This window comes from Hemibagrus wyckioides, linkage group LG22 (assembly GCF_019097595.1).
Source record: "Hemibagrus wyckioides isolate EC202008001 linkage group LG22, SWU_Hwy_1.0, whole genome shotgun sequence".
NCBI lineage: Eukaryota > Metazoa > Chordata > Actinopteri > Siluriformes > Bagridae > Hemibagrus > Hemibagrus wyckioides.
The window spans coordinates 4,491,136-4,501,334 of record NC_080731.1 but is presented as its reverse complement, the minus strand read 5'-3'; positions in this window follow the sequence as shown (position 1 = coordinate 4,501,334).

Below are 10,199 nucleotides of genomic sequence, written 5' to 3'. Positions count from 1 at the left end.
ACACTATATTGCCAAAGGTATTCGCTGACCCATCCAAATAATCAGAATCAGGTGTTCCAATCACTTCCATGGCCACAGGTGTATAAAATCAAGCACCTAGGCATGCAGACTGTTTTTACAAACATTTGTGAAAGAATGGGTCGCTCTCAGGAGCTCAGTGAATTCCAGCGTGGAACTGTGATAGGATGCCACCTGTGCAACAAATCCAGTCGTGAAATTTCCTCGCTCCTAAATATTCCACAGTCAACTGTCAGCTGTATTATAAGAACGTGGAAGTGTTTGGGAACGACAGCAACTCAGCCACGAAGTGGTAGGCCACGTAAACTGACGGAGCGGGGTCAGCGGATGCTGAGGCGCATAGCGCAAAGAGGTCGCCAACTTTCTGCAGAGTCAATCGCTACAGACCTCCAAACTTCATGTGGCCTTCAGATTAGCTCAAGAACAGTGCGCAGAGAGCTTCATGGAATGGGTTTCCATGGCCGAGCAGCTGCATCCAAGCCATACATCACCAAGTGCAATGCAAAGCGTCGGATGCAGTGGTGTAAAGCACACCGCCACTGGACTCTAGAGCAGTGGAGACGCGTTCTCTGGAGTGACGAATCACGTTTCTCCATCTGGCAATCTGATGGACGAGTCTGGGTTTGGCGGTTGCCAGGAGAACGGTACTTGTCTGACTGCATTGTGCCAAGTGTAAAGTTTGGTGGAGGGGGGATTATGGTGTGGGGTTGTTTTTCAGGAGCTGGGCTTGGCCCCTTAGTTCCAGTGAAAGGAACTCTGAATGCTTCAGCATACCAAGACATTTTGGACAATTCCATGCTCCCAACTTTGTGGGAACAGTTTGGAGCTGGCCCCTTCCTCTTCCAACATGACTGTGCACCAGTGCACAAAGCAAGGTCCATAAAGACATGGATGACAGAGTCTGGTGTGGATGAACTTGACTGGCCTGCACAGAGTCCTGACCTCAACCTGATAGAACACCTTTGGGATGAATTAGAGCGGAGACTGAGAGCCAGGCCTTCTCGTCCAACATCAGTGTGTGACCTCACAAATGCGCTTCTGGAAGAATGGTCAAAAATTCCCATAAACACACTCCTAAACCTTGTGGACAGCCTTCCCAGAAGAGTTGAAGCTGTTATAGCTGCAAAGGGTGGACCGACGTCATATTGAACCCTATGGATTAGGAATGGGATGTCACTTAAGTTCTTATGCGAGTCAAGGCAGGTGAGCGAATACTTTTGGCAATATATATATATATATATATATATATATATATATATATATATATATATATATATATATATATATATATTGCCAAAAGTATTCGCTCACATATATTTTATATATGTATGTATATGTATATGTATATGTATATACCATTCTTCCAGAAGCGCATTTGTGACGAGCACAGCGATTTGTGAGGTCACACACTGATGTTGGACGAGAAGGCCTGGCTCTCAGTCTCCGCTCTAATTCATCCCAAAGGTGTTCTATCAGGTTGAGGTCAGGACTCTGTGCAGGCCAGTCAAGTTCATCCACACCAGACTCTGTCATCCATGTCTTTATGGACCTTGCTTTGTGCACTGGTGCACAGTCATGTTGGAAGAGGAAGGGGCCAGCTCCAAACTGTTCCCACAAAGTTGGGAGCATGGAATTGTCCAAAATGTCTTGGTATGCTGAAGCATTCAGAGTTCCTTTCACTGGAACTAAGGGGCCAAGCCCAGCTCCTGAAAAACAACCCCACACCATAATCCCCCCTCCACCAAACTTTACACTTGGCACAATGCAGTCAGACAAGTACCGTTCTCCTGGCAACCGCCAAACCCAGACTCGTCCATCAGATTGCCAGATGGAGAAGCGCGATTCGTCACTCCAGAGAACGCGTCTCCACTGCTCTAGAGTCCAGTGGCGGCGTGCTTTACACCACTGCATCCGACGCTTTGCATTGCACTTGGTGATGTATGGCTTGGATGCAGCTGCTCGGCCATGGAAACCCATTCCATGAAGCTCTCTGCGCACTGTTCTTGAGCTAATCTGAAGGCCACATGAAGTTTGGAGGTCTGTAGCGATTGACTCTGCAGAAAGTTGGCGACCTCTTCGCGCTATGCGCCTCAGCATCCGCTGACCCCGCTCCGTCAGTTTACGTGGCCTACCACTTTGTGGCTGAGTTGCTGTCGTTCCCAAACACTTCCACGTTCTTATAATACAGCTGACAGTTGACTGGAATATTTAGGAGCGAGGAAATTTCACAACTGGATTTGTTGCACAGGTGGCATCCTATCACAGTTCCACGCTGGAATTCACTGAGCTCCTGAGAGCGACCCATTCTTTCACAAATGTTTGTAAAAACAGTCTGCATGCCTAGGTGCTTGATTTTATACACCTGTGGCCATGGAAGTGATTGGAACACCTGATTCTGATTATTTGGATGGGTGAGCGAATACTTTTGGCAATATAGTGTATATATTCAACATTCAACAAAGAGGACAAAAAACAGCCTCAGGGAGTATGCTTAATGCTTATCTAGTCTCACTAATAATAATAATAATAATAATAATAATAATAATAATAATAATAATAATGACAAGAAGAAGAAGAAGCATCAACCTGTGGGAAAGGAAGTAAATAATTAAATAGTGATGAAATGGTGATGATTGTACCGTTGTGAAATGACAGTGATTTGGTGTGAAGACACAGTTTGACCAGACAAAAGAAAGTCTAACTAAAAGAATCTCTGCACAGCAGATCAATATCGAAGTCAATTCAGTGAGCACTCAATACAACGCTGAGAAAGCTGAATGACTTCAGCGAAGACAATAAACCTGAAACCTCACTCATCCCATTCAATACCTGACTTCCTGTGAGGAGAAACAAAGGCAAACAGGCCGGGATTCTGACACTGGTCATGAAAAGAAATCTTGAAATCTAACATTTTTTAAAATCCTGTGCAAATATATAATAATAGAATCAACTACCTTGTGTTTATGATTTCCTTCAGGACTAATTTAATGTATAAGGACTAATGAAATGTATTACGCAATGTGTAGGTTTAGTAACACAATATAACTTAGAACTTATTATATTTGTGTTATATTATTATATAATAGAATGTGCGATTCATGAAATATGTTTTGTAACAAATACAGACACTTAATTTGTTTCTTAAACGTTTCTTCCAAAGCCACACCCCCAAACTTAAATATTAAAATTAATTGTAATGTTGGAGGCAGAGCTTTCTTAATTGACTATATGTCCTGATTGGATAAAAGTTGGTGGCTCAGAATTAAAAACAAAACAAAACAAAAAAAAGCATGGTTTTTAATAGAACCTTCTGGAATTTTTGTGGGGTCAAATGTTTTGTTAATAAAATGTATTAATGAACTAATATGGAATTAAAAAATCCAAATTTTGGTATTGAATATGAGCACCTTAGTAGAAAATACTTTACCACACACTTTAAAGCCAAACCAGCAATTCTGTCTTTAAATGAAATGAAACAGACCTGGTTCTGAGATGGATATCAGGAGACAAGGGCAATAAGATGGTTCATTAAACCCTGTTTTTTCTTTTAACATGCGCTTGTATTTAACACCGGAATCGAGTAATCAATAGTAGTAGTTTCTGGCTAAACCTGCTGTGTTAACCTGAGGTAAATAGTGAATGTATATGGATTATATGTAAAATATTTCATGTTAAACATGATGCTTACATTATCAAAGATATGTAATAAAGGCTCTGTTCCATGTTTTTCTGCAACAATAGTGTTAGATATTCTGCAACAAGGAGTCAAAATTGCATTGAGTCTATTGGTAAGTGTGCAGTTGAGGAATCTTACATTCACATTTCCTGGCATTTGTCAGACGCCCTTATCCAGAGCGACTTACACTTATTTCATTTTATACAACTGAGCAATTCAGGGTCAAGGGCCTGGCTCAGGGACCCAGCAGTGGCCACTTGGAAGACTTGGGATTTGAACTCACAACCGTGCAATCAGTAGTCCTACACCTTAGCCACCAACCACATCCCCTGCAATCTTTACACCAGCCTTTTCCCAGCAGTGGAAGAACTTTAGAAAGGTTTAGAAAGGGACGTGAGAAAATTTTATGCAAATATGGAACAATTTATGGAGTGTAGTATGAACACACTTCATCTTGTATCATATGATGCTGAATTTTACTGAACACTAAATCTCCATCCAGAATATTTCATTGTAGCAAGGAGAAAAATAATTTGTGGAATACCAAATGGCAGTATGTATGAAACATTATTACTATGGCAACCAGTAGTAGGACTGCTTCATAGTAAAATTCATAAAATTGCTGCATGTGTGAATGTTATACTGAGGTGCATGGAAGGTTAGGCGATCAGCAAATGGCCAAAAACTAGTCTAGAAAGGCTTGGAATCATCACATACACCGCTGAAGTGAAAACGCTGATAAGTGTTTAATGTCTAATATATTATTTAAAGGCAGTAGTGTTATTCATCAGACAGGTGACTAAAGGTCATGTGATGAAATACAATTGGACTTTGTATTAAAGTAGGCTTTAATTCAATAACTGTGAGGTCCATTTAGATGGATTAACCTACCTCAAGGAACTAGCTAGCTAACACCAGATATCTAGATCTCAGACCACATCAAAGAACTGTTGCTTATAATGGAAATCTTCAGCTAGCTAAAATGCTCTTTAGCTGACAAATTAATTTCAGCAGCTCAGCTTTCAGTGCTGTGAAGATTTCATCAATATTTTAACCGGATTGTAAAACAATCCATCTTGAACAATAAAGCTAGAAAAATCAAAAGACTTACAGTATATCTCTTCAATTTCTACCTAGAATAAATAAATCATGGTGTCTAGGTTAAAAGTCATATCACAGTGCCTGACTGGCATTTCTCTTTCTTTTTTTTGTAAAGGTTTCAGATTTTATTAAATAAATCTATGAGTCTTTAAACATTTAAAACTGAGACACTGCAATCCTGCTTGTGTTGCCTGTGGAAAGGCAGAAAGATCATTTTTTTTTTACATTTGCATATCATGTATATTCATAAAGCCTGACCTATTTTTAGGAAAGTCAAGGCGTACAGGTGTCTAGACCATTAGTAGCTTCTTGTGAATAAAAACGCATTAAGCAATTTATTATTCCGCACACAGATTTCAGGATAACAGCAGACCTATTTTATGGAATTTCTGATCCATAAAATGTCTGTGTTATTTCCAAAGCCACGCCCTTAGAATAAAATGTCTGAATGTTAGTGTGGGAGGCGGAGCTTTCTTGATTGACATGCAACACGACAAGCCGGTCAGGAGACTGCTTTTATTTCCCGGGTGGATATTTTTCTAGGGATAAATTGAAGCGATAGAAGTGTCTTGATTCTTTCAACTTTGCTGTTCAAGAAGAAATGTTTGTTGTACGATTACGACATCATCAGCTTTATGGCACTGAAATCTGAGCTGTTGCCTTAATACCTTTCATGAACTCATTTGTAAACTAAAGAGTATTTTAGCTAGCTAAACAGCTAAGTTTCTAAGTAACACAATATAACTTAGAACTTATTATATTAGTGTTATTATTATAGAATAGAATGTGCAATTTTAGCTAGCTAAACAGCTAAGTTTCACAATATAACTTAGAATTTATTATATTAGTGTTATTATTATAGAATAGAATGTGCGATACATAAAATATGTTAAGCCGCTTGTAACAAATACAGACCCTTAATTTGTTTCTTAAATGTTTCTTCCAAAGCCACACCCCCAGACTCAAATATTTGAATGAATTGTAATGCTGGAGGTGGAGCTTTTTCAATTGACTCTTTCTCCTGATTGGATAAAAAAGCATGATTCTTCTGGAACTTGTGTGTGGTCAAATGTTTTGTTAATAAAATGTATTAATTAACTAATTTGGAATTAATTTTCCAAATTTTGGATTAAATTGAATTTAAGCAGCTTAGTAGAAAAATACTACTACTACAGCCAAACCAGCAATTCTGTCTTGCATAAAATAAAACAGAGCTGGTTCTAAGATGGATATCAGGAGATGAGGGCAACAAGATGGTTGATTAAACCTCGGTTTTTCATTTAACATGCGCTTGTATTTAACACCGGAATCGAGTAATCAATAGTAGTAGTTTCTGGCTAAACCTGCTGTGATAACCTTAAGTGCTATTTCCACAAGGGGACTTTCAGCCCATAGAGGTGCCAAGCGCTGACATGTTCTCGAACAATGAACCACGCCATCCATTAAACCAGTTCATAATTACACGAATCGTGTAGAGGACGCGGTGACTTTGTCTGAGACAAAGCAGCAATCAGCGCTCAGGCACGGCCATGCAGCAGATGTGGAAATTGCTCCGGAACATTCCCTCAGTTCACCTGATTTGAATGTAGATAACAGATGGAGCGGGATGCTGAGATTAGATTAATATTTGATGATGCATCGAGCTCTGACACTCCCATTTCTCTCTCTATCCATCTTGATAACACTTTCTTTTTCCCCTCTTTTCTGCAATTATATTCTTCTGATTCAATTCAATTTTATTTGTATAGAGCTTTTAAGAATGGATGTTGTCTGACAGCAGCTTTACAGAACATAAGAAACACAGAACCAAAAGTTCAATATTAATATTTACATTTATTTGTATTAACCCCTGTGGCAAGAAAAAACGCCCTGAGATGGTATGACGAAGAAACCTTGAGAGGAACCAGACTCAAAAGGGAACCCATCCTCATTCAGGTGACACCAGAGAGTGTGATTATAAATCATTATAAACTCTGGAGAGTGTGATTATGAATTATTATAAACACCAGAGGGTGTGATTATGAACAATGCGCTTTCTACAGTCATATACAGTTAGTTGTGAAACCACAGTTGTGGAACCAGGAGCTCCTGAGCAACTCATAATTTAGCTCAACATCTGAGTTCATTATAGATTTAACATAGAATTTCTGGTGTTAACGACAATAGTCCAAAAGTCTGGTGTGTCATGCTTTAATGAATGAAAATGTGTAATGATTGGCAGATTACTGCAGTAAAGGAAAAACTAAGCAGCATGTAAATCAAAGTCTGTTAAAGGAGAATTATCAACACAATCACATCAGATCATCATTTAATTTTTTGTTGAGTATTAATATTTAAAAAAACTGTATTTACTCATAGAGAAACACAAAAAAATAAATTAATGTTTAATTAATTAATTAAAAAATAAATATATGTAATCTTGTTATTAGTCAAAATAACAATCTTGCAATCAACTAGCATTTTTTGTGGAAAAAAATAAAAAATCAGGAGCCATTTGTCAGGAACTGCTGGACTGTTCCCTGCCAGGCCTGAGGAGGGCGCTGGCAGGTGAACCCTGAGAAGCCTGCTTGTTCGTGTGTCTTTCGAGTTATACCTGTCCTATTGTTCTCTCTCCTGATTGTGTCACCTGTAACCAGTTTACCCTAATGTCTTTCCCTATAAATAGGGAGCCTTCTGTGTATGTCCTTGTCCATGATTGTTTAACCTGCATGTTAACTGTTGCATGCTCCGTGGTTCCTGTCCGTATCTAGGTTCCGTCTTTATTATTTTCCAGTTAATCACGCCATGTCTCGTCTTTCATCTGTTCCCCATGTCGTGTCTTCATGTTTCAATAAAAGCAATGCTTTACCGGATCCTGTGTCTGGGTCTGCATTTAGTCGCGTGTTGGCGTGTGCATGCACACCACGGACGGCCGGGTTCGAGCCCCGCCTAGGGCGAGTATCCCGGCCGTGACACCATTATTATTGAAATTGCAATTTACATTTGCTGTTATTTTTATTTAATTTATTTATATATTTTTCCATATGGCCTCCTGGTGGTAGTGGCAGGATCTCTTGCTCTCATTGCCGTGGCCCGGGTTCGATTCCCGGGCAGGGCGCTAAACCCAGCCACTGAAGAGTTAACTCTCAGTGCCGGTCCCAAGCCTGGATAAAAATTGGAGGGTTGTGACAGGAAGGGCATCCGGTGTAAAACCCTGTGCCAGATCATGCGGATCGAATGATCTGCTACAAACAGCGGACCCTTCAATTACGGGGGACAAACGCAAGGATAAAAAAACAGTGTTCTGTTACCCATTTCCCCGGTTTGTTTTTCTATCATAGTGTTGATTTATTATCACATTGGAGAACTTAAAGCTGCAGTCACTGGATTATGGCAGTTTTCTGAAACTAGTAACTCCTTTGTAAAATCCTACTAAATATACTGTACATAAACCTTTCTTTTTATTATTCCCCACAAAAGCCCAAAGCTCCAAGACTGAAAAGCATGAATCCTAGTAGAAACAGTTTTATAGGAGCTTCTGGAATGTGTGAAGAATTGTCTGACAATTAATTCTATCTTGAAATAGAAGAAAAAGCACAAACCTCAGTTTTAGTCTTATTTTTTGTTGTACTTTTGGATAAGATCAGAAAGTGAGAGAGAGAGAGAGAGAGAGAGAGAGAGAGAGAACTGTGAAAAGATAGAGAGAGAGAGAGAGAGAGAGACAGAGACAGGGAGGCTTTTGTTGCAGCCAAAAAAATGAATAAAAAAATAAATCAGATAATGTAAGAGAATATGTATATACCTTTGTGTGTGTGTGTGTGTGTGTGTGTTTGTGTGTGTGTACGAGGCTTCCGTCTTCTCTGACAGTCTACAAGATGCCCCTAGAGCTCTCGGCAACTTCAATTCTCACCTGTCCAAATTACATTTTTCACTATCTGCGCTCCCCCCCAAAAAATCTCGCTCTTCTTTTCCACACGTTCTCCCCATGCAGCCTTTTACACACAGCGGCTCTGTCCAAGAAACCGAGTTTATCTAACGAGAAGAAATCTGAAGGATCGCTGCACGCTGCATACAAAGTAAGCTCTTTTCTGACTGCCACCTGCATTGTGTCTCGGGGTAAAGCAGTAATGGGAATTTTCCACACCGACACACGCTGGCTCTCTCAGCGAGGGGCTCATATCAGCACATTAACAGCCATCTGAATCCTCCAGCATAACTCCATGTTCCTCTGCCTATCGGCATCAATAATGATCTGGGAATCATCAGTCTTTGGCCCTTATTAATCATTCATGTGGGGTCACTCATATCTTAAGCATGACACAATTCGTTTTCAAGAGCCTTATTCCGGTCCAGACGGCAGGCTTTTGTAATTGACTCTGCACACTGAAGCGGCTTAAATCTCTCAAGCTGGTCAGGGTTTATTTGGGTGATTTATGAGGAAGCTGGAGCACGTACCGAGCAGTGATTGTGGGTCTTTAAGAGGAGACAAGTGTTCTGTGGCTGTCGAACATGCGATGATTAACTTTCTTTGGGTGTAGATAAACAAAAGAAAACAAAGGTGAGCTGGAAGATGGTTAAAATAATTATATATAGAGATAGATAGATGGCAATTCACTAGCATGTTAAAAATAAAACACTTTGCGGTGAGATAATGTGTTAAAAATGAACAAAACTTTGGTGTGATGCAGCACAGTGCAACACGAAATGACTTTTATTAACATTTTACTCGACATAAATGAGGAATACCTGGAGAATCCGTCCAAAAATGCAACTATTGCACACACTGACACAATAATGAAGTTCTTGAGTATGTTTTTTCCATAGAAAGGATTATCTGTTAGATGTATTAGAACTGGTACATTAATATAAACCTTGAAGCCAAACCCCTCTCAGAGCTGCGGTTATACACCAATCAGAAATCAGAATAAAGCATACTACATGCTTTGAAATAAGGATTATAAAATACATAGTGCTTCTGGCTTGCTCATGAGGGATATATATATATGTATCTATATATATATATATATATATATATATATATATATACATATATATATATATATATATATATATATATATATATATATATACATATATATATATATTAAGAAAATAACAAAACCACAGGCACATGGAAACAGTAGTGAAAACTAGGCAAGTGAAGTAGAAAATAAGAAACACAAAATACAACATAAGTAAAAGAAACCAGGAGGTGAAACTAGGGGCCAAAACCAGGTAACAAGAGACAAGGACATGAACATGCACAAGCCAGCAGGTATATATAGGGAAGGTAATTAGTGAGACATGAGCCTCCTGGTGGTCCAGCGGTAAGATCCCGCGCTCTCAATGTCGGGTTCATTTCCCGGGCAGGGTGCTAAACCAGCAACTAACCAACTAACCAGCCCAGTTAGTTCTCAGTGCCAGT